The sequence below is a fragment of the Chroicocephalus ridibundus genome, chromosome 5 (genome assembly GCF_963924245.1).
Source record: "Chroicocephalus ridibundus chromosome 5, bChrRid1.1, whole genome shotgun sequence".
Taxonomy (NCBI): domain Eukaryota; kingdom Metazoa; phylum Chordata; class Aves; order Charadriiformes; family Laridae; genus Chroicocephalus; species Chroicocephalus ridibundus.
In genome coordinates, this window is record NC_086288.1 from 26,583,490 (window position 1) to 26,608,278 (window position 24,789).

The window sequence follows — 24,789 nt, forward strand, 5'->3', positions numbered from 1 at the left end:
CTTAGTTACTTCCTTCTCTTCCCCACAAATAACTAATACCACTAGCAGCATATGTAAAAGGAAGATTTTTTTTTTCCCCCCAGATATTTAATGACATCCAAGTAAACGTTAAAGATCAAAGAGCATCTGAACTACAAGTGAACAATAACCTAACAATCTAAAAGTAGAGTAGCACTAAGGTTTTTATATTAACTTATTAAGCAAAACAATTATACCTACAGCTTTGCAGGAAAAAGTTGTGTTCCTTCCTGGTACTTTTTAAAATGGATAAAAGGCATATTGATCTACCAGTTCTGATGGCTCATCAAGATTATTTCAAGCAGAGTGCTTACTGTGGTCAAACATTTGTTTACATTGATAGTTCAAGGTGCAGTACATCATCTCATCAGTGATTTGTAAGAACATAAAGCCTTTCCTTTACAGCACCTTTTCAATCTGTTTCTCCCATATTCTAAAAGAAAGCAGAAACTCTGTTGATGAAAAAGACAAAAAACACCGTGCTTGAAGCTTTCAGTCCCTTGCTGCCAATCTCACTGGCCAGAGAAGCGACAGATATAGAGCACCAATAGCCTAATCACACTCTGCTACAGGCTGCAAAAGGAACTCCCTAGAAGTACCTAGGTTTTTCTGCCAAGTCCCTGTCACCAATTCACATATCCAAGTCCCCATGAGGGGTGTGCTCCTTTTAGCTTCCATGTTGTCCTTATGTTAATTTAGGTAAAATAGCCTACTGATTCTTTTGTCTAACCTGGAGTGCCCCGCATATCAAAAAGGAGATGCCCATAAACTGCCTAGTAGTAGGCCTTAGACTTCTTCAGTAATCAGGCAGCAATGCTCAGACCTGGCCATCTTGTCAACATCTAGGGTCTGAAAAAATCAAACCCAATTGCTCTAAGCTATGGCACATCCACTGGGGGAGTCTCAAAGACTCACACAAAATTGGCTAAGCAACCCAAAAAGACAAACAAAATTCCTGTAAGGGATACGCACAGGTTTTAGGAACAAGTTTTCTTTTTGGAACTACTTAAATACGCTGTAAAAATAGATACATACCCTCATCAGGGAGCAGAGCTTCTTAACCAGCAATATTAAAGCAGAAGCCGTAATTGTCACAAGGAGCACCATATTTCAAGGAAAATTATAAGAGTGAAAAAGATGCAAAAAGAGCAGGGGTCCTACCTGTTTACCCCGAGCTTCTACTTGCTCCCATGCAAATAGCTCCTTTAGTTTTCTGCACCCCCATTTGACTATCATTCAAAAGAAAATAGTTGACTGGGGCTACAGCTTTGAGACAAGTGTAAGAAAGCACGTCTACATTTGGCTCTTTATGCTGGAACTTAAGAGTAATAAGCAGTTTTATTTAGCTGGTTAGTCATCCGATTTTCACATAAAGGTCATTTTCACATAAAGTTAGCTCACAATCGGTGTTTCTCATCTAGTACATAGAACTTCTGCAACATTTCTTAAAATATTTTAATTTCTAGAATTTATCAAGGACTGAATAGTCACAATTTGCACAGGCCTTCCAAATAAGTAGTTCTTAACCTGTTGTTTCAAACATGAACAATACTATTAGAACAAGAGCATCCAAAACAGCAAGACCGATCTATACTGACATTAAGGAAAGCAACACACTCATATACAAGATGGGAAAGGTTTCTGGGCAGTAGTATTTTTAAACCTCATTCACTTTTGTTAAGGTTGGCTCAAACATTTGATACAGCTGCAACATATTCTTGTACTAGTAGATGCAGAAAAAGGGTCTGTTAATAAAAGTACTGCAGAAAAAGAGTTACACTATCAGAGACAACATGAGAAAGAAAGTCATAGTATCATATTATTATCTATATCACAATTAGCAAGAAACAACTGTTAGGTGGTTTGTTTTTTCTTCAGTCAAATTTTTAGGACTACCTATGGGACCAGAACTAAAAAAGAAGCTAGGTAGCTGCTGCTACCTTGACAGCAATGAATAAAAACCGGCTTTTGGGGGTTTTTCTTTTTATCTTTTATTTTCAAAATCATTCCAGGTCTCAGTTTGTTTTTATAGTATTCCTTCTTCCATGCCATATGTATGCCTCACAGCATGTAAACCACTGGGGAAAAAAAAAAAAAAAATCACAAACCAAAACAACAAAAAAGCCTGCTAAACCAAATCAGAGTAAAAGTATGTTTAGGTATGCAGAAACAGGACTGAGTTTAATAGGTTTGCTTATCATTTCTGTTTCCCTACAGTAAAAATATTTTCAGAGCTGTGTTTATCTTCCAGCTGTACAGTGTTTATGCTCACAATATATAAGTATATGCACGAAGTGAACTGCATTTTTCTAAAAGTTACAAGTTTATCTACATTCTCTAATCGGTTGCAAACACATTTCTTGCTCATGTGATGCTAAAGTGCAAGTATGCTAAAGCTGTATTACAGAAGTACTGTTCATTCGAATGCTCTCAGATCAGAACAGAGATTACCATCATATTGTCACTTGCAGTAAGTTTCAACTTCTGTAAAAAGCATTAACTACTTACCATGTACAAAATTCTTTTCAGTAGTAGAAATAGAGCAGATATTCCCTCTACCTCTTGAGAGAGGGATTTTGCAATTCTCTCATTTAGAATTACTAATGTACCAACAGAAGCTGTCTTTTAAGGGCTAAATCCCTGCACTTATCCAGATAGAAGGGAAAAGTTTCAAGGTTACTTGTTATCTATTTGTACAATACAAATTTTACCTGTTCTGTGGAATTCTGCTTCTTCACGCCTCTTAATAGTAAGAAGGATATTAGTTTCCATTATACTGGCACTTAGTATTCAGTGTGTTCCACAGCAGTGCAGGCTTCCGAAACAGTACGCCCCAAAAACCACAAAAAATATTCCTACCCACATATGTGTAAATACGTAGATTATAAATAAAATATATGTAATTTTTTCCTTAAGAGCACCCACTAGGACTACCTAAGCAAGATCAAAAAGTAAGTATCTTGGATCTCTTATCATTCTGAACACTACTGAGTAGGTTTGCCTTAATCGTGTAAAGGCATCTTCAAACTCTTCAGCTGTTTGGTCCTCACACTCCAGATGTATTTGGTAATTAAGAGTCTGAAGTCCTTTAAAGGTACTTTGCATCCTGACACCATGACAGGCTTAGATTTTCCTCCTGGTTATTTACCCTTACCTTTTAAGGTCCAAGGTCACAGTATCTGTTAAATGGCAATTATTTGTTATCTTTTAGTGCTAGAGTAACTCATTCTGGCAATAATCCACACGTATATAGTATAAACAAAGAGTTTCATTTACAGGTTAACAGTCTTTCCTAAAACAAAAGTTTTGAGAACGGCCAGAGTAGTATCTGTAGAATCAGAAGCGTTAACAGAATAATTCGGGTTAGGAGAAACCTCAGCCTCTGAGGATCAGCTATGACATCAGATTAGGTCACTCAGTGCTTCATCAAGCTGTACCTTTAACACTACCAAAGATGCACAACCTTTCCAGGCAGCCTGGTCCACTGCATGGTTGTTTTCACAGTGAAAGTTTTTCGTTGTGTTTTTCTTTTTAATCTACTTTTTTTGTACCTACTTCTTATTACAACGCATCCTCCCACCACCGTGAAGAGCCAGGTCCTGGTGTTCCTGATGACCTCCTTGTAGGTATGAAGGGACTGCTGTTAGGTGCCTGTGACTCTTCTTTTTTCAGGCTGAAGCAACCCAGCTCCCCCAGCCTCCTGACCACCCTGATGGCCCCTCCACTGGGCTTGCTTCCAGTTCATGTTTTTTCTGAATCAGAGATCCACAGTCAGGCATATTATTCTAGATACAGCTAAGTAGTACTGAGCAGAGAGGAATAATCACTTCCCCATAAATACTGGCTATGATCCTATTAAATACAGCTCAGTATAGCGTTGGCTGCCTTCACTGCCAATGCACATTGCTAAATCCCTTTTCAACAGAGTCAAAAAAAATATTGACCTTTTTCCAACAGGCTCCTTCACAACATCTTCACTCCAGAAAAATGAGATTAAGGCTTCTTCCTACTTAATCCATCCTCTCTAAAATGAGCTTGTTTCAGTATTTCAGATCTGGACAGAAGAGTCCGCTAATCTGAACTGATACTTAAGCTCTGAATCAACTCCTTTTTTTGTAACACTGCAAAGAAATGTTGGGCTTACATCCTTTTTTCCATTAATTAAAGATTACTATTATAAACACTCTACAAACAGTGGAAGTTACTGTACCACTTCAGCCTTATCAGGCAAAATAACTCCAAAAGAGTGCCAAAAGAAACCTCTGGATCATCAACCTTTTATGCAGTTCGTTGTCTGAGCGTATCAGGCTTCTCACTGATAATTGCTTTCAATCTGCTACAGCTTTGCAGACATTGTTGAAGAACCGTTCAAGATTCTTCTCAAAAAGACAGCAAGGTTTAAACGTTTAAGAGCCGAGCAGCACATCTGATGCCCCACATCCTTTCTAGCTCACACAAGAGCTGCTGATTACTGACTGCGGGGGGGCGGGGGGTGGTGCTGCGGCAGGCACAGAAGGCAGGAATGTTTTAAACTGTTTTGTGAAATTCTCCACCTAGTTACCGAGGGTAAAGGTTGCGCTTCATAATGGAAAGTCAGACCCAGAGATTAGTCACCACTTTCGGTACAGGGCGGTGAGGAATCACAGTGACTAATGTGTGCTTTAAAGTGACGCTGCAACAGCTTATCAGCCATCAGGCAGCTAGAAGAGGAAGTCACATGCTTAGAGTAAATTTATCAGTGATACACCCTAAAAATATTCGGGCAATTATTAAGAGGATCGTGCTTGTCAAATTTTTCCCCTGTGCTACTCCCAAAACCCAGCAGCATCTACTCCAAAATAAGAGGTCACATTTATGAGAACATTCTCAAATATTTCCTGCACCAATACGAACCCCCTTCCTAAAAGTTTTAAGTGAGAGGACAATAATTGCTTAGATCTGCAGAACCTTTTACAACATTAGCAGGTAATAAGTAAGGAATACATGCACAAGTTATACAACCCAGACAAAAGCTATTTTAGCACTGAAGTATATGCAGAGGTTCATACCTCATAATTCACATTTAACAAAAGTCTAATACAGACATTAGTCCTTGCAAGGCATATGACATTAAAAAGACAACCATTAACTGTAAACCTCATCCAGTGAAAGCAGACACCACATGAATACTTAGGACAGGACGTATTTAAAACTGATTAGTATCACACTATAACCTAGTTTCACATATCCCTCAGTTTGATTGGCACATTACAAATGATGGATCTCTATGGAAGGGCAACACTTGCTGTGTGAAGAGGCTCAAGCAACTAAACATCCCTTTTCATAAACACTACTATCTCCTCCCCCCCGCTCCCCCATCTTAGGGTATCCCGCATATGTATCCTGATCAATGTTTTACATCAATGTTTTACCCTCTGTGCCAACACTAAAAATCTAACATGCTACACAGTCAAACAAGTCAGGAAAGAGTCACCAAATACCTTCTCCCCTCTCCCCCCTAAAAGCTTTCAGGTAGTTTTCAGCTTGCTCAACTCTGAGATAGGTGCCTGGGAATACTAGTTAAGAGGGATGACAGAGACACAACACATCCTCTATGACTGACTGTAAACCCACAGATTGGCTGAAACTGATCATGAAACATGATCTGCTCCACTATTTTGGTCTCCCCCTCTACCTTCTTGCCACAACTACCAGTTCCTTCCTAACCTCACACACCACCAAGCAACAGCAGCATAAGGCCCTCACATCACAACCAACACCCCCAGTAAAATGGAGATTGGAATGCTCAGTCCTCTTTTCAAGCTGTTTGTTCACAAGCTCAGATACCCAAATCTACATACAGCTCACACACTGAATATTTATTTCCCTCTCACTTCCTCTCCCCCCCCGCCCCCTTCCCCCAGCTTTTCATGCCACAGTTTCAGAACTAAAACCAGGGAAGTTTAATTCTAACACCAAGTTAAGACTACCAAGTAACTGCAGTGAGTACCATGATCAACCCACACAGATGTTTATGTAGGGAATTAGAACAGAACAGGATTCTTTCATAATACATTATTTGAGTTTCCAGTTTGCAATAACCAAAAATCAAGTCTGTAGAAAACTAGATCTTTAAGGTTCCTTCCAACCCAAACCATTCTATGATTCTACGTAACTGGGTTTTTCACTGAAATTCTACCCATCAAGTTTAAGCACTACACAGTTAAACCTGTTAAAAAAGTCATCACACCCCAAGCTTCCAATGAAGTCCCATGGTCTTCCTTAAGCTTGTTCAAGTGTTCCATTAGCTCAAGATTTTCTATTAATAGAAGAAAATACTTTCCACATTATGCTGACAAGTAAAAACATTTACTTTTTATATTATTTAATTAGTCAGGGGAGAAGACACTGTTTAGCTTTAAATACTAAACACTTAAGTACTATGCACTTCAACACTTCCTTCTTCATTTTTGTTTCTGCCAGACTGACGAACAGAACACACATTTCCTTAGAATTCTCTCTTCTGCCTGGCACACTATCTCCCCACAACACTGGGTATCATTGTTAAATAAAGTTTCAAAAGGATGGTAACAGTGGGACAGCAGTAGAAAATAATTACAAATATCACCCAAATTCTTTCTGTAGCACTCTTCAGACATTTTGCTATCACCACTTAAGCCTCACCCTACAGATCAGAATAGAAGTCCAAGAATATTATTAATGTGTTTTTACTGCCCCTCACATAGCTACCATTTACCTCAGTATCTAAACATCTCCAAAATAATTCAAACTGCTCTTCATTATTCCCCACTAAATCGCACCCTTTGGCAAGAAATATTTTCTATCCTCTAGCATTTAACAACCCTGCATTGAACATCACCACAATAACAGAATCTGTTTATGCCAAGCCTCTCATGAGGCTCAGCATAGAGGCTTTTACCATTCACCACAATCCTTTCATTTATTTTCCTTCACCTTCTCACCTAATAGTCCAAGAATTTTATTGCTTTTTTTAAGCTTTTAAAAGGGATTTAAAGAACTAAGTTAGTGATGCTCATCCCAAATTCCTATTTACCAAAACTGCAAGATTAAAACTATTCCTGCAAGAAAACAGACAAGTAACATCTTCATCACTGCTCCTAGAAAAGCCATCATTAGATTTTCTCCTTGTACAGAATCATAGAATAGTTTGGATTGGAGGGACCTTTAAAGGTCATCTAATCCACCCCCCCTGCAATAAGCAGGGACATCTTCAACTAGGTCAGGTTGCTCAGAGCCCCGTCCAACCTGACCTGGAATGTTTCCAGGGATGGGGCATCTACCACCTCTCTGGGCAACCTGTGTCTGTGTTTCACCACCCTCACAGTAAAAAAATTCTTCCTTAAACTAAGTCAGTCAAAGTCTTTCCTTTCTTAGTTTAAAACTATTACCCCTTGTCTTATCACAGCAGGCCCTGATGAACAGTCCCTCCCCATCTTCCCTGTAGGCCCCCTTTAAGTACTGGAAGGCTGCAATAAGGTCTCCCCAGAGCCTTCTCTTCTCCAGGCTGAACAACCCCAACCCTCAGCCTGTCCTTGTAGGGGAGGTGCTCCAGCCCTCTGATTATCTTTGTGGCCCTCCTCTGGACCCGCTTAAACAGGTCCATGTCCTTCCTGTGCTGAGGATTCCAGAGCTGGATACAGTACTCCAGGGTGGGGTCTCACCAGAGCAGAGTAGAGGGGCAGAATCACCTCCCTTGACCTGCTGGCCACCCTTCTTTTGATGCAGCCCAGGATGCAGTTGCCCTTCTGGGCTGCGAGTGCACATTGACAGCTCATGTCCAGCTTTTCATCCACCAGTACACCAAATTCCTTCTCAGCAGGGCTGCTCTCAATCCCTTCATCGCCTAGCCTGTATTGATACCAGGGGTTGTGCTGACCCAGGTGCAGGACCCTGCACTTGGCCTCACTGAACCTCATGAGGCTCACACAGGCCCACCTCTCAAGCCTGTTCAGGTCCCTCTGGATGGCAACCTGTCCCTCGGGCACGTCAACTGCACCATTCAACTTGGTGTCACCTGCAAATCTGCTGAGGATGCACTCGATCCCACTGTCTATGTCATTGATTAACTGATTCCCTGAGCAGCACCACTTGCCACCGATCTCCACCTGGACACAGACAACTGCTTTGTAGCATGTATATCTTTTCCATGCACATACAGCATGACTGAAAAGGTACAAAGGAAATTAATAATCAACTCACTGGAGTTACACTGATCTTATCCTACCAATTGGTAAAATTGGTGTGAAAGTACTGAGGTTACTCTGAATCTACATAGAATGCTTTTATAATACACTGTACCACGTACCTCAGGTAGCAACTTCTCCTCCATAAGCTACCTGTTATGCCCAAGGGAGGCTTCTAGTCATCATTGAACCTGTTATCTTTAGAAGTATAGCAAAGTAAATGATCACTCAAACTAATCAAGCATGAATGTGAGGTGAAGTACAAGCTGGACAATCAGACTGTCTAAATGCCATTTCTATCAGTTGCACAGTGTGCTGCAGCTGAGTATTGTTTATTTTCCATTTCTTTGTTTAAAGACTTGAACAGTAACACTACTGTCACTTTGTATTTTGCGTCAAGATCCTATTTCCACAGTAAAAGAAATAAGCTGGAACCCAAGTCCAGTTCTGACATTTGTCTTAATGTCCATGAGAAATCAGAGGCGGGGGGGGAAGACAGACATGGACATGGGATGGGGAACAGGACAACACAGAAAAGATATTTCAGAAAGGACATTTGGAAAAAATTATTTCCAAATACATTTAATAGCTCTTGGTCACATTTCTACTTGAGGTCCTAGAGCTCTAACGCTTCTTTTTAAACAGAAAGCATTTTAAGACGTTCTTATCCCATGTCCAGACAGACATCTCTATATGCACCAATTTGGGAGAGGAAAGGGAGGACACAGAGGCATCAGATAGAATAGCTGAAGTGTTGAAAGACTGTAACTACAAGGTGACAAACAGATTCTATAATCTGTTCCCCCAAAACACACTACAGCAGCCAGAACTGCAGCTGACAAAACTGTTTAAGAGAATAAAGTCTCATGTCTAGACCCCCCAAGACCAGTGATATTCTGGATGTGTGCTAAGTAACCACACCAAACAGTAAACAAGTGGTGAATCAACTAATTACACATGATCAGTTACAGAAGTCTACAGAAAGAACTAAGTGTTCAACTGGAAACAGTGTAATCAGTTTTAAAAGAAGAGAATACAGAACTCAGCAAAATCAGGCCACAGTAAAAACAATTATTCTGGTCTACCAGAATAATTCTCATGAAGGACATCTGATTACATATTGCTATTACTGCTGTGCTCCTGCATGAATCTTCCTCCAAAATATCAATTATGCCAGAAGAGACGTGCATATATCAGCAAGAACAGTTCACGTACTGGCTTTAGAAGTAACCTTCTGACTTTAAGGCAAATTGACATAATATAAGAGAATTACTGTCTAGGGCAGAACTTGAAAGCGAGACACTATAGTAGCTTGGATTTCAAGAGCTTTCATCTACATAGTACTACAGCAATCCAGGCCGCTTGTTAAGGTACCTACCTAGCTAAACACAGGCCAGCACAAGGGCTTGCAGAATCTAGCCTCTGCTAAAATCAGCTGTTCCAGGAACTACTGCTGCATGGCCATTTCACAGCAAGAGCCATTGCACATGCCTCCGCTCTTAACTACTCTCCTCAGGGAGAGTATCATCTTGCCAGGAGTAGGACAGTGCATCCAACTATCAGTGGCACCAGTACTACCCTAAGAACTCACATCTATTCTAGAGACAGCAGAGGGCATGAAGGGAAGTCTCACAGGGACTTAATCTAGAAGGTCAACCATGCCAATTTCACTTGATAGTCAGTACTTTAAAATTAGGTAACTTCACAATTTCATAGCTACATAACTGAAGCACAGAAGATAACACTTTACCTCACAACATGACAAGGACAATATTAAACATGTGGATACCACGCCTTGCATGACAGACATTGTATAATAACAAACACCTCCACAGTAGCGATTACAGGACTGCAAAGAAGAGAGGCAAAAGCCCTCTTGACTAATGCAGACCAATTAGGAAGAAAACAAACGACACATGTACATTAGGCTACAACCCTAACATTTGAGTCTTGCTAAGATGTTAATGACAGCTGTGGCAGCCCAAGAAGATGGCCTGAAACATTCTACACTAATCCCAGCCCATGCAATCTCTTAAAACTGCTTTATCAAGACAAGATACAAAGACGGGGCTAGTTCAGGGCTTGCCATATAAGCTGCCACACAGAAGGTCATCTTTTATTTAGCTGTAAGCAGAAATCAAGCTGGGATACTAGTAAATTCCACCCCCTGTTAAGCTGTTCCACTCCCCTCCATGCAGCAGCAATAATTAGAGTTAGTTCATGCAAACCGACTAGGCCATGCAATTTTATTTAATTCATATTACAGGTCAATGTTAATTTTATTTAACTGCATGAAGTACAGTTATCTCTATTGTATTTCTGTATAAACAAAGATAGTGGATCACAAATTACCTGTGTGTTTTTGTTGTTTTGGTTTTTTTTTTTTAAAAAGAACGGAAGAAATTTATCTAAAGTCCCAGAACCAATCTATTCCCCCCCCAATACTTTGACTTTTAAGAAGTCTTTCTGTTGGATTTTTTTTTTTTCAATAACCAGAAGCTCTTTTAATAGTATGCATGTATGAAAAATGTTGAGAGAAACTGTTGAAAAAGTCTTTACACGACAAGGAATGCAAAATGCTGCTCAGGCATAAGACACAAACTGAGTTAGAATTTTGTAGTGTAAGTCCTTCAGAAAGCAAGATCTATGCCCTAAAGCACATATATTGTCCCTTCCTAAAACTTCACAGACGAGTTCCCATCATTCAGTGTCTCACTCAAGACAACGAACACACAAGAAATAGGTTTTCTACATAGAATTCCAGCAAAGACTGGGAAACACATCAGCCTGAAAGTCATGTCCAGCCTTTGAGCAAATGCTATTTCCCTTTATTTAAGATAATGCACATTGTGATCTGCCTTAAGCGTTGAATATTCAGATGTGCGGGTCGTAAGCAGAAAAGGAGTGTCACATCTTTTGAGTAAAGACATGTATTGTCCAAAGCCAAAAATGTTTCTTCCTATGTTCCTAGGATCACTATGCTAAAGCACACACTCAAAAAAAGTTGTATCATCTTCAACTCTGAAATAGTTAAATTTCAACAGAGTAACTAACTATCTTAGTCTAAAAAGGTCTATTCAGAGAAAGCTCTCAGCTTCCCAAAGTTTCCTTATGTCTGACAGAAAGATTTATGAAACAGATTTGGAGAGAACCGAGACCTATTAAACTCTGCTTCTGTGGGGCAACAGCACAAGCCCTGTGATGGCATAAACTGTGATCTCTTATTCCACAAGGAATCAGTCAGGGCAGTCACCTGAAGCGTCCAGGATGAGAATTCACAGTACAATTTCTTAAGCACATTCAGGCCCCAGAACACTGAACACTCAGACATACATACTGACATACTTTCCAGCAAGAACTCCAGTTTCCACTAACCCTCAACGTTTGATCTGGAGTGGAGACTTGACAGCAGACAATTAAAAACAAACAAAGAGTAGAGAACAAGTTACTATTCAGTTTAACTACACAAACCATTTCCATCACACATACAGGAGGCAGAATAACACAAGACAAGAGTGTTCACACACCTACATACTTTCTCTAAAGTAGAAACTACATTCTAAACTGTTAGGTAAGAACCTACATGTGTTTGAGATGTACCAACATGAAGGTCTATTTGAAATATAGCTTGATCATCCGCAAACGTACTTCATGGGCAATCACTCTGTAGGTGCTGCCTGCCTAAGAGGTAAACAAAGATAAAAAGGTCCTCTCCAGCAAGGCTAGACTTAAGTTACATCAGGCTGTACATTAAACCTTAGGCCAAAACTGATTAACCATTTTTGATGCCTTGATCTCCTCAGGAAGAAGGTCCTGTTGAGCTAAGGTACAGGACAATTCATCAGTACATCTGGTCTACATGCCTTCAACTCCCCGAACAGACTTCTTCAGGTGAAGCATTTCAGTCTGTTCCCTCAGACTAAGTCTGACATTTTGATCATAATGAGTTTGTGTCAAAGACGGCAAGATTTCGCAGAGAAGCAACCAGCAGCCACTTCAAACAATGACCAAGAAATTCTAAACTAAGAAAGTGCAGAGGTTTTCTAGATGCATGCGTACTTCCAATTCACATATTTGGAATTATGAAGTGACGCAGCACTTAACAAAAAAAAAAAAAGCAAAGGCAGCCTCTGCTTCCCTTTGCTCTTTAACTTGATCTACAAACTCTCCCAGGCTTATAGGACTCATAAAAAGAGGAGACGAGATGTGGAAAAAGAGTGTTTTAAGACAGTCATAATAGAGGCAAGACAAAAAAAAATCCTAAATAACAATAAATTTTCTGTCCTCTAAGACTGTCTTTTATTCCACTGAATCACGCTATTACAAATATACAACAACAAAAATACTGTGTCCTGCAGCTTACAAGCCTTTTGATGAAAGGCAAAAGGCTTCTAACCTTATTCTAATTGAAAACACTATAGAATATTGCTATAAATGCAAGTGTAAGTAGATTTCACATGTTCCATTTTCAGCAATGTGTAACTAAATCATAAACTACGTAATATCAGTCTAATGTTGGCCGAGTAATACAAATGATTAAAACCAAAGTAAGCATTTTCATAATACTAAGCATTACAGAGGATTAATCAAGATAGTAGCTCTGTGACCAAATTATGTGAGGCCTAAGAACAACACTCCTCTTGTAGCCCTCCTTATAATTAAAATACAGACTTTGATAACCAAAAACCTTTTCTGCGTATACATGCATCACAGTCAAATTTTGACTCAACTGTGTTGCCTTAAACAGGGTTGTTCTAGAAAGGCTGGCAGTGCTAAAAAGCTTTGTCTCTGATTTCACTACAACAGGCTGCAGGGGGAGAACAGGAAGAAAGCGCACATGCATGCACACTCAAAAAAAGCTGTGGAACATAGTTCTAGTGTTTGCCCTTTGTGTAGCAAAACAGAAGAGAGAGCTCCTGCTTTTCTGCAACTCTGCACTCCAGGCCTTTGAGGGGGAATAGTGTCCCATTTTAACTTCAGTCATTCAGTACTGAGCTCCTCAAATGTAAGAGTGCTAAAGAGTTTAGTCCAAACCCTATGATGTTTAAGAGTTTAAAATAAACTTTCTCAAAGCCGAAATTAAGAAAAAAACCCAGGAACTATTTATGGGAACACTCATACTGCAGAGTAAAACAAAGCCAGGCGGCTACTTACCTTCTTCAGATTGTCCAATAACTAGAAAGCAGTGTATGCAGGAAAGCGTAAACTGCCTGCAATCTGCAGAATTACATTTTTAAGAAAAGAAACACTACATATCAGTGAAAAACACTTTTAGAGCAAGTGATCTTTTGACAGGCATTGTGCATTGTCCCATGGCTGGTCAGATGAGATGTATTCCATCCATCTTTCTAACTTTTAAAGCCAGTGCAAGTTACTGATTTTTACCATAGACATAGACGAGTTGTTCTACACAGAAGAAATGACTACTTATCATAATACTTACACCTGCTTGTGTGTATGAAAATAGCTTAGCCAATATATAATTTTTTTTTTTTTTTAAAAGAACTGCATAGAGGAAGCTAACAACCATGGTTACCAGAAAAAAAAAAGCTATTCTCAGTGAAGAGAGCTTGCCATTCAACTATATAGCATATGCAGTATTCAGTTTCATGGTGGTAAATACTGCTAAGATGATGAATCTGCAAATTCAGGATACAATCACTGCAGCAGACAGAAGTTTAAACCCCTAAAACTCAAATCTTCAGTAAGTTGTCTTCATATTAACTTTCAAGTTCACTATGGCATCTTAGAAGGGGCAATGCCTTTAATACTTCTTGCTTCAGAGCCAAGCAGGATGCTACAGCCCTTCGTCTCAAGACTGAAGTCCATCATGAAAGTTAACTTATTTATAGGAAAACAACTGAAAAGATTGTTTTTCTATTTTAGTGCATGAACACTTTTAATAGTCAATAGAGGATTCAAACCATTTCAGTCAACCCTCCTTCCCACAGGATGGAAAGAAACACAACTTCACTTTGGAGGACCACCTTTAGCTTTCTGGCACATTCTCCACGTCAAGTAGAGTTCTTAATTTGTTGGGGTTTTTTTTTTGTTGTTGTTTGGTTTTGGGGTTTTTTATGTTGCTGTTGTTTTGGGGTTTTTTTCCAAAATCATTCCCTATAGCTGCATGCAAAGTGTACATATGCAGTGAAACAGAACAATCCTGTCAAAACACAGCAGACTGAGCATCTGCACTTCTTCAATAACTGCAGATGAAGAAGTGTCTTACATTGGCCTTGTTATTTAAGTAGAATCAAATTTTGTGCTCATAATGAGCCTCTACAAGAGGAAGATGGTAGGCCAGAAGACAGGAATGAACTCTTGTCAAGCAACACACTGAAAATGGTATACAAAATCAGAGTGAAATTAAATGAAGACAAAGGTCAGGCTTCTGAGAATGGCACTGTGAAGAACTCTTACATAGCATCCTTACAGATTAGTACAGTACTATGAAAATAGGAAAAAACATAAAGCTTTGGTAGGAATTTTGTCAGGCTCCTAATACACAGCAACTAAACATAACATGAGTTAACTTTAAGTTACAACATATTGATAGCTTCTACACACTCATGAAATAGGTATGTTACCAGAAAAGCTAGTAAGTATGAACTAATACAAAGTAGATCCATAGCAATTGATTTCTCTCAGCATTAAACAACAACAAAAATTACTTTCAGAATTTCAATTTAAATGCTTTTGGTTTTATATTGAAATTGTAATACCTAAATTCCAACCAACTGTCCAGCACTAGAGTGAACACAAGCAGGAACTTGGGTGTGTGCAAAAGTAAACATTTTGTCAGTGTTATGTACATTTAACACAACTGAAACTAATTATGAGAAGTCATTCAGCACTCACCACACAATAATGTAAGATCTTAGGAGGCTAAGCAGAATAAAAGCTCTAAAAAGAGAAAAATTAAGAAATGCAAACATATTTCAACAGGAAAAAAATAAAACAGTGAGAGCCAGGTGACTTCTTAAAGGACTTTTATAAGAACAAGATGCAAATGTTCTATTAAATATATATTGGGGGGGGGGGTAACATGTGCCAAAACACTTGTAATAACACTTCAGTAAAGGAAAACCATTACCTTTTGCTTAGGGCTTTAAGGGTCTTACAAGACCCTTGCTTTTAGGGCCTTAAAAGATCCAGGTTCTAGACAGGCTCTGCCAGAGGCTGCTTCTTTGAGGCTGAACAGATTCCTGCACTCTGATAGGGTTACAAACTCCCACTTATTTTACAGTTAACCAAGATTTTAAAGAGAAAAACAAACAAATCAAACAAATTGAAGTTTACTATCAGAGGCCTGAACACCAGAGATCTGCAATCAAACAAAACAAGAAAACCCTCTCATAAGTTACGCTCCACAAATGCAGACTCCCGTAAGTTTTGCTAGTTCACAGTGACACTTTGCTATCAGAACTTGCATAAAAACTAAAACTGAAGTAGTGTACTAGTATGATTTAACCCGTATCAGTACTTAAAACTTCATTCTTGGAACATTTGAGCTTACAATATAGTAGCAAGATGGACCTAGGCCTAAGATGTCAATAGAGACCCTGGGCAAAAAGATCTTCTCTCCCAAATGAGTAAAGGTTACTACATGGGACATACTGGTTTATAACAAGTAACACACCCTGCCTCTGAAACATCCTATTTCACAAAGAACATTACCTGGGGAGTTTCTGAAAACTGGTGATTAAAAGCTGCTGTAGGCAGTTTCTAAATTATCAGATGGGGATTAGAATGAACAGCTTAAATATGTTTAGCTTCCTGATTTTGTTTTGCTCACTTTGTTCGATTTCTTTCTTGATGTCCATCCGTTTCACCAGCAAAGTATCATTACTGTAATTGAAGATACATACTTAAGCATTATTTGTACTCCAAAATTCTCTATTGTGTTTCAGCCATGATATGCTTATGTCTTGAATTCAACTCTACACACTCCATATTTAAGATTCTAGATTACTGATAAATCAAAAGTAATCCTGAATGAATTTAAATTTAGCCATTCTTAAGCAAAAGTGTCCATAAGTGCTTTGCATCAGTTCATTTTAAATCACCCAAGTTAGCTGATGCAACTTTCCAAAACATTCAGTGTGCTGCACCCAAGAGGCTCACCATCTTTTCCTCAAGGAAGAACAGGTGTACAACCCTAGTCCACTTTGCATCAGTAACTGCAGACACATAAAAACACTGTAAAGCTTAGCGTGAAGTTTACTGCATTGCACAGGATTTTACTAAGATTCAGCCTAAAGAAATCTGAATATACAGAGAAAAGGAAACAGAAGACTACAGAATGGAGCAGCAAGAAAATAAATCTAAAAGCCAGGAACAGTAAGACATTGCTTTGTGTGGCAGCAAAGCTCACCCTTTGGAAGCCTCACAGTCCACTAATAGCTGCAACTTAGTTTTTCTTTATGAAGTTTATGAAGAGTAAGTAGGATGTTGCTGAACCTTAAACATGGCAGTTGCAAGTCAGCCTACATAAACTAGGGAAGGTAAGTGAAAGACAGACACCTGCTTTTTGTTCAGGTACCTTCAAGTGAACAAGATGTTTTGTAGTTAAACGTCTGAGAAGAGGTATTTTATTTAGAAAAGTAAGCAGTTAAATATTGAATACATGCTTCTTTTGCAATAAAACTGTCTTGTCAGAGTGAATGCAATGAAGTTTTCCTGAGTAATCATGCTCAAGAATTGTTTTCTTTGAGGATTTAGACCTGAATGCTGTTTTATTGAGAATCATTCTATTTGCAATGATTAACTCAACAGCTTCAGATACTCTGAGAAACTATTTTAATTTCTTCATCCATACAACAGACTAGACTTTGGTATTTTTAATGCCATCAGACTGCAAACAAGAAGAGGACTCACACTTGACGCTGAATATTTTGAAAGGGACTTAACACACAGTAAGGCGGGAAGTTTCACTCAGCCACCACAAGCACGACCTCAAGGCACAGTAGTCCCCTTGTATTACAGATACTACATACATGCTACCTAGAGGGTAACAGGTTTTCCTGAAGCCAATTTAGTTTTAGTATATAGTTTAGTCCTATTAAAACTCATATCAACAGCTATAAGTGAGGCTTGCAAAACCAACTATATTGGCAAGAAGTACTTTATTCTTTGTATTACACACATGTCCATGCAAAAGCTATTCTGGGGAAGAGAAATAGTGATAACATAAGCAAGCGTTCTCATATAGGAGACACTTGTGGTTATTAAAGTTCTGGAGCCTCACTAAAACAGTCGGGTTCAGTATAGTTAAGAAACATCTTCCAAACAGGTGCAGAATAGACAAGACAGAGCTAGTTGTGTTACATAAAACTGTCCCATCAGCAGCTCTTAAGGTCTTCAGCATCTGCTGGGACACTGGTGCCTGGATGCCTGACATTCTTAGTGTCCGCAGCATCTTCGGAGACAGTGGTGTCCATGGTACAAACAATTCTCCCAGCAAACACAGATCTCTGAAGACAGTGGACTTAGTGTTACATTAATCTTCCCAGCATCTGTTCAGACTACTGCAATACCATATCCATACTAAATAAAATGTCACAGCATCTGTATTGTCCACTCCCCACCAATAGTATCAAAGAACGTTGTAGGCCAACAGCCCGTCAAAATTAAAAGAAAATCCAAACAGAAGATGCATGCAGTTTTGTTACAAATACCTGCATCATCAAAATCCATTTCCACACTAGGAGACGTAACTGTAATGAGCCATTTCTTGAGAAAACTTCTTTTATGTCCCCTGGTCCTTAAGAAAAACTACTCAATTTTTAAATCTATCACTTGTTTCAATTTTTTTTTTTAATTTATTTTGCTAACCCTTAAAAAAAAATCAGTACAGTACTTTCTAGTCTTCATGCTTCTATTTTGCATACTAATACACTGTAAGTAAAGACTTCTCTGTTTTTCAGAATGAAAAATACTTGAGATGAAGTCTCTTATTAAGCTGTCCCAGAGACAGGGAGGTATGGGGTGGTGGGGAGTGTTTCTTTGTTGTTTGAGTTTTATTTGTTTGTTGTTTTGGGTTGTTTTTTTTAAATCAGTAAGGAAATACAATTATTATTTTTTTTAACAATGCAGCATCTATGATATAATACTTCTGATGTCTACTTGGAACATTAAGTTTTGAATTCAAAAGAAAACTAATTTATGAAAACAGGATTGTTAAGCCCTATCATTTTTGTGTTTTACAACAGTAAAATTGCCAGACATTTTTTATGATCTAAAAAAATAGATGCTCATCAACATGCCAACCATGGCTCAATATTTAAAATTTAGGGGTGCATGAAGTCATTCTAGATTCAGATTACCAATCTAAGAGTAGGGAAAAAAAAATCTACCCTTGCTCTCTTCAAGTTCTCATTTCTCCATTGTATAAGTTCATTTCAAGGACAGTACAGAAATCAATCTCATTACGAGCCTTTATTTACATACTATTGTCATCACCTTACAATTTCACCTCAGGTTTCCCCCCATCACCACTTAGATTCATCCAAATACCCCTTGTGGCTGCACATACTACAAAAGGTATACTTGAAGAATATTTTTGTGAAGAACAGAGACACAGGTATATGTTTCTCTAAAATCAGACATGGATTATAAATTTTTACTGAAAAGCAATGTAAATCATATCCAAAAGGAAAAAAAATATGGAAGCAAGCACATTGACCTTTCTAGTAAGTTAAACTCTAGATCATTTAAGTTAGGTTACAATAAAGAATAAGTTCCTGGTTTATAGAGAGGAAGTATCTAAGTCTATACAGTCTCCAAAAACCTGTCCTGTCAAATAATAGTAGACCTAAGTAACTACACTAAATATAGTTTTAAAAGTAGTTTGTTTTTTTAGGCAAATCATTTAATAAATGCAACTTAAAGTGAAGCTTGCCAAAACTCCTGTAAGGCCTACTGCCTCAAAAAATATCATGGACCTGCTCAGTTTATGCTAATATCTTTACGGAACCATTCACCTATATAATTACCCGAGTATGAATTAATAGCTGTTATTAGTAATAGTTTGAGGCTAGATAGATATTTGATTTTCTAAGGTGTTAAAAAAAATAATCAATTTATTAGAAATGGATCAAACTGAACAACAGCTAGTCTATGTTGTATTCTAGGAGTTTTATTATATTCCCAGAAGGTCATGCATTAACTACTTTTCACAAGGATTTTGAGCTAAATTTAAGCCAGAAACCATGCAGTGTTAATAGAAATATAGTCTGCCACTACATCGAGAAGTTTAGTTTAGCTGCACTTCAGGAAGTTTAAGAGTGGCTTCAGCAGAGCAGACACACCGCAACAAAACACTAATCAAAACCTACAGCAATGCACTTTCACAACACCATTATGATCCTTACAATAATCCTTTATCTTCCTGAGCTGAAACCAAGCATTTTGCAGTCCCCTCCTGTTCAACCAGGTACACGGTACTGCTCTAAGTGGTATGCGCACATTGCCCACATCAAGAACATACAATTTTACTAGCAGATACTTAGTTTGCTCCATGTTATACCCCATGTTGCCAGCAAATACTTAGCTTGTTCCATGCATTACATATTTTCAAGAGAAACCAAAACACCAAGCGCCTTCCCTAATTAGAGGGGCGTCTTCAAGAGACAAATTAAGACTATCCGACAGGTAAAACATACATACTCTAGAAATGGAAGAGCCCACAAGTACAGGACTGCTCTTCTCAGTCTCTGTCCAGTTCACACGGAGAGGTCTTCTGCGAAAGAGGTTCCTTAAGTGCCTATCTGTGGTACGCCACCCTTTTAATCCACCTGTGCCGTTCCCAACTTACCTACTCAGCTGTATATGCAAAAGCTCGCACTGCTGGCAGTTCCTCCTCTAAAGGCAGCTGGAAGTCTTTTTTTGAAGCCTCAGGGCTCCCAGGCGTGGGCTGTGCAGTTCCTAATGGCCAGACACTCCCACCGCTGAGGTGGCCACACGCAGAAGCAGCTAGAAAGTTTGCCACAATCTCTACCTTCCCCTGCAATTTGCTCCTCTGGCGGCCTCAGACTCTTCTCCTTCCTGGCGAAAGGGACTGACTGGCTTTAAGGGCGTCAGCGGAGGCGACACTTCTCGCAGAGGTTTCCTGCCCTCAGCGGCGGGGCGGCGCAGAGCGCTCCCCCGCTGGAGGGCGGCTGCGGGGCGGGAGGCGCCGGGGGCAGCGCTGGCTGGGGGCTGCCGCCGTGTTTACCGCCAGCCTCATGCCGGCCGCCGGAGCCGCCGGCCGCCCTGACATCATTCATTCTCTTACACACACACACCCGCCCACTCCATCGCCAAACAGTGACTCACCCCGCCGCCGCCACCGCTGCTGCTATTCGGAGGCAGGGCTAGAAAAACCGGCAGGACCTTCTCTGCGTAGCCCCCGCCCGCCGATGAAGGTGCCGCCGCCGCCCTGCCCGCTCCTCCTGTCACCCCCCCCCCCCCGCCCCAACCCGCGCCTCTGCGCGCGCGCGCGCGCTGCCCGCCGCACACCGCTCCCCCCCCCAGCTCCTGCCGGCGCTGCCTGAACCGCGGCGGGGACGGCACCCCCCGCGGGTCTTGGCAGATGCAGAGATGCCGGTGCCCTTCCACGGCTCACACACCTCCCCGGGCCCGGCCTCCCCGCCCGGATCCCATCTCGCCATGCCCGCAGCTGCCTTCTGCTCAAACCACCACCTACGCCTCGCCCCCCCCCCGCCACGGGGAAGGGTTAATCAGCTCGCAGAGCGGGGCGCCGACACCTACACTGCGCCCGCAAAACCCTAGCCAAGAGACAAGCACTGCCCTCCCCCGGGGGCAGCCCCGGCCAGAGCCGAGCGGGGAAGGGCTTCCGGGTTTTGCCGGGGGATTTAATTCCCAAACTCTGTTATCAACTGAAGGATGGCTGTCGCTGAAACCCCCTGCCTCTCCTGTGTTTCACCCTGGTCTTCGGACTTGGCTTTACTGGGTGGTTTGGTGGGTTTTTTTGGGGTTTTGGTTTTGGGGGTTTTTTTTTGGGGGGGGGGGGGGCGGGGGTAGGGATTTTCCCCTCCCTATTTTGTTTTCAAAAGAGTTCCCCATCATTATGTAGCAACCAGATTTTGTTGGCAGTCTTCCAGCGCAACAACCATGTGATCGGCGGGGGGGGAGCGGAGCGGGGAGGGGGGGGAAGGTGCCAGCTCATCCGCACCGAAACCGGCCGTGCTGCAGATACACCTGTCCTGCCTTGAAGGCGGGCGGCTTCGGCCACCAGTGCAGCCACATGAAGGAAAGGAGACCTGCTTCCCAACCCGGGATCCAAGGAAGGCACCTGACCTGTATTTGTTACGCCCCCGGAATGCCCCTTCACCCGGCTGTTGGCTATTCTGCTTGGGTTGCTCACACTTTGTTTTTTTCCACAAAAGCTTGGGGGAAGGGAAGGGGGAATCTGCTTTATTCCAGCACAGGGTGGAAACATTTTCTGCACTCTCAGAGTTTGTGGGACAGGGAAACTCTACCCCGATCTAACAGCGACAGCCAGGCTGCTGGTATAGACGGGATGCCAGGATTGTAAGTTTTCCCTCCTGCGGGCTTAACACGAATGGCGCATTTTAACCAGATAAACAATTTTGCTAGACCAGTGCTGTTCCTGTTGCTGTGTGAATGAACACACGCACCTGCAGCGCGGAATCAAAGAACTCTGAACCTCACAGCATTCTTCACTGCCAGTTGATTTCCTCCCCCTTCCTATAACCAGGTAACAAAACAAGTCTGAAAAAATTACAGAGCTACCACAGGCGAGGCAGGGCATTTGCTTTAACTAGTTACAAAGACATATATATATGTATGTCTATATGCCTAATTGCATGCAAGCCTTTGCAGAATTGGGGTTTACCTGAAGGTGTTATACAAAGACAGTAATCACTGATGGGGTAACGGTTCAAGACTAGAGGTAATGAGAGTTTAAAAAAAAAAAGAGTATCTACAGGCAAATATACATATAGATACAGCAAATGCTAGACAGAGGTCTCCTTTTTTTTTTTTTTCAAATTAAAAAAAGCCATTTAAGGAAGGAAGGTTAAAAGGAAAGAAGGGAAAGAGTACGAAATTTTTCTAAATTATTTAGATAAAATAGTAATCCAAAACACTATCTTTACTTTTAAATATTATTCTTTGAAGCACTGCATTTGAAAAAGCAAAAAGTACGTTAACTCACTCTGTTCAAGGCTACACTTCACATCCAACCCTGCAAGCCCATCCTCACAAGTGACCTGCTGAAGAAGCATAGAACTTGGTCACAGAGCTCCTGTTGAGCTCAGAGGTGCATCTATGAAGAGCAGTTTGCAGGAGATGGTCCGTAACTAATTTGGGAACTACTGTTGGCAAGTCCTGCATATCAACAAACTTTTGAGAGCAAGTGGCATATTTGTGAAGTCACAGAATTTGGCAGAGGAATTAGCAGCACATCTCTTGATTATTACTTTAAACTAGATAAACTTCGCAAGGTCCTTTTCAGACAGGAGTTATGAGGGAGAGAATTTAAGACTTGCAGAATGATGACTTATTTTATAAGGAAAAAGAAACCTCTCACACATAAAAAATTCCATGGGGAGACCAAGATACAAGTCACATTCCCTCTCACCTCCCAGGGAGGTGGATAGAAGGGAGGGAAGAGAGAAGAAGAGTTTTGAAGAAAAAAAATTACTGTTCTTTTCAGCTGGAATGAACCCAGCATCTTTTTCATTACTGTTTATTTTTTTTCCCCTTTCATGAGACCAGCAGGGATATTATTGGAAACAGTAATTCTATAAACGAACACAGACAGCCTGTGCATTAAAATTCTGACTATTTCCAAAGAGACACCCAGGCAGTTTTCAACAGCAGCTACCACCAGAATCAGCTTAGTTCTGCCATGGGACAGAACTAAAGCTGCAAGATGGTGTTTGTGTGGAGAGAAGCAAGAACCATATAGGAATTTCTAGTTCAAGCTGACTTCACAGTTTATAGACAGAGTAAACAGCAGTACAAAAAAATAGCCTACTTGCGTAGCCAAGCCATAGCAGACAACAATGCAGGAATTCGATAGGGAAGAACTATGTATCTGTGCTCAGCCTAAGTAGGTTCAGAACTAGTGAACTGTGTAAGAACATGTGCTCTAAGGAGCTCATACGTATTTGTAGCCTTTGTTACAGCTGTGTTAAGGGCAGATGAAAAATACATAGAAATTTTACACTGAAGTATCCCGTACCCCCCCATAAGTATAGTCTCTTATAATTCTTCCTTGTTTTTTTTCTTCAAGTAGCATATAAATCAGGGTAATCCTGCAAACTACTTCTATACAGGCCTAACATTATGTTCTGTACCCTGGTTCTCACAGCAGCTCTATTGTATCTATCAAGGTGCTAGCTGATACTCCTACTTCAAAACAGATGAAGTAACTCCAGAATGATTTACTATTTCCATCCAATTACGGAAGAATAAAATACACTACAGCCACACATATGCAGAATATCAATTAATCAAGAGATTCTTCATCAGCATACACTTGCTAAATACTTAACGACACCTAACAAAAAATAAGCTTCACAATCCAAGAACTAGATTCATTTCAGCAATGGCATGAATTTTATGTCTCCAGCTAATTATTTTAATCAATTTGCTAGCTCTTTTTCATCAAGGGCTTTAGAACAAGTAAAGCTTACCTTATAGGTTCACCATTAATGTCACTATTTTTTGGTAACTGAACAAGCAGATGAAAAGATAATCCACAAAAGAAATTGCAAAACAAGTTTTTCCATTCCTACTTCATAAGCATCATAGTTCAAAAGTACACAGTACTGCCCTACTGTTGTAAGAGCTAGGGCCTTAAGAAACACATTTATAAATTAGCACAACCACCAAGTGCAGCTGCTTAGATAGCAAGCCCACCTTAGCAAGTCAGTAGAAGCTGAACCCAAATAAATACGCAAAGAAAAAGAATACAACCTATTATAAAGCACTAAGCTGTCAAGACAAGCACTGCTACGCTAAGCGTAGAAACTTAGAAGACTCCGACGAACGCTACCACTTCGCAAGAAGACCCGTCAGCAAAGAGACCCCGGTGAAGTTCACTCAAGTCAATAGAACGTGCCTTCACTCCTCGTGAGCAAGAGCTCTGCCTGAAGAAAGCCGCCCCTGAGTGCCCGCGGATTACCTGCGGCCTCCTGCTCCGGCCCGGTGCTCCGTCCCGTCCCGTCCCGTCCCGTCCCCGCTGCCGAGGCGCCGCTGCCGCCGCCCGCCCTTCTCAAGCGTTCAAAGGAGGCGGGCAGCAGCGGCAGGCCAATGGCGGACGGCGGCAGGGAGGGTTCCCGGCCGGGCTGGTGTGCGGGATCAGCCTGTCAAGCCTGGGGCTGCCCGAAGCATCCCTGAAGGGCAGCGCCTTCCTCGCAGCTACGCTCTTCCGATGTCCGAGACTTACAAAACCTGTGGATGTTGTATCCTGTTTGTCTAACCTTAGTACCTTATACAGTTTACGTTCCTCAACAATCGCTATACTAGCTGTTTTCATAACCAGAAGCTGAGTTGAGATACTACGTTTTCCAAACTATTTTTTTCCAAAGGCTTA

General features: G+C 40.7%; 1 protein-coding gene across 5 annotated transcripts in view; it reads right to left on the minus strand.

The window, feature by feature from the left end:
* The window catches only part of SGMS2 (sphingomyelin synthase 2), a 45,721-nt gene extending 21,243 nt beyond the window's left edge, over nucleotides 1-24,478 (minus strand). Inside the window, exons 1-2 of one of the 5 annotated variants that reach the window (XM_063336010.1) lie at nucleotides 20,538-20,581; nucleotides 20,038-20,267 (exon numbers count right to left, since the gene is read on the minus strand). The gene's annotated coding sequence lies outside the window, so the exon portion shown is untranslated. Of the gene's footprint in view, nucleotides 1-219; nucleotides 275-20,037; nucleotides 20,640-24,378 lie in introns of those variants that run through there. The other 4 variants (XM_063336011.1, XM_063336009.1, XM_063336013.1 and 1 more) reach the window with 4 other exon arrangements.
* Between the last annotated feature and the right edge of the window lie 311 nt (nucleotides 24,479-24,789).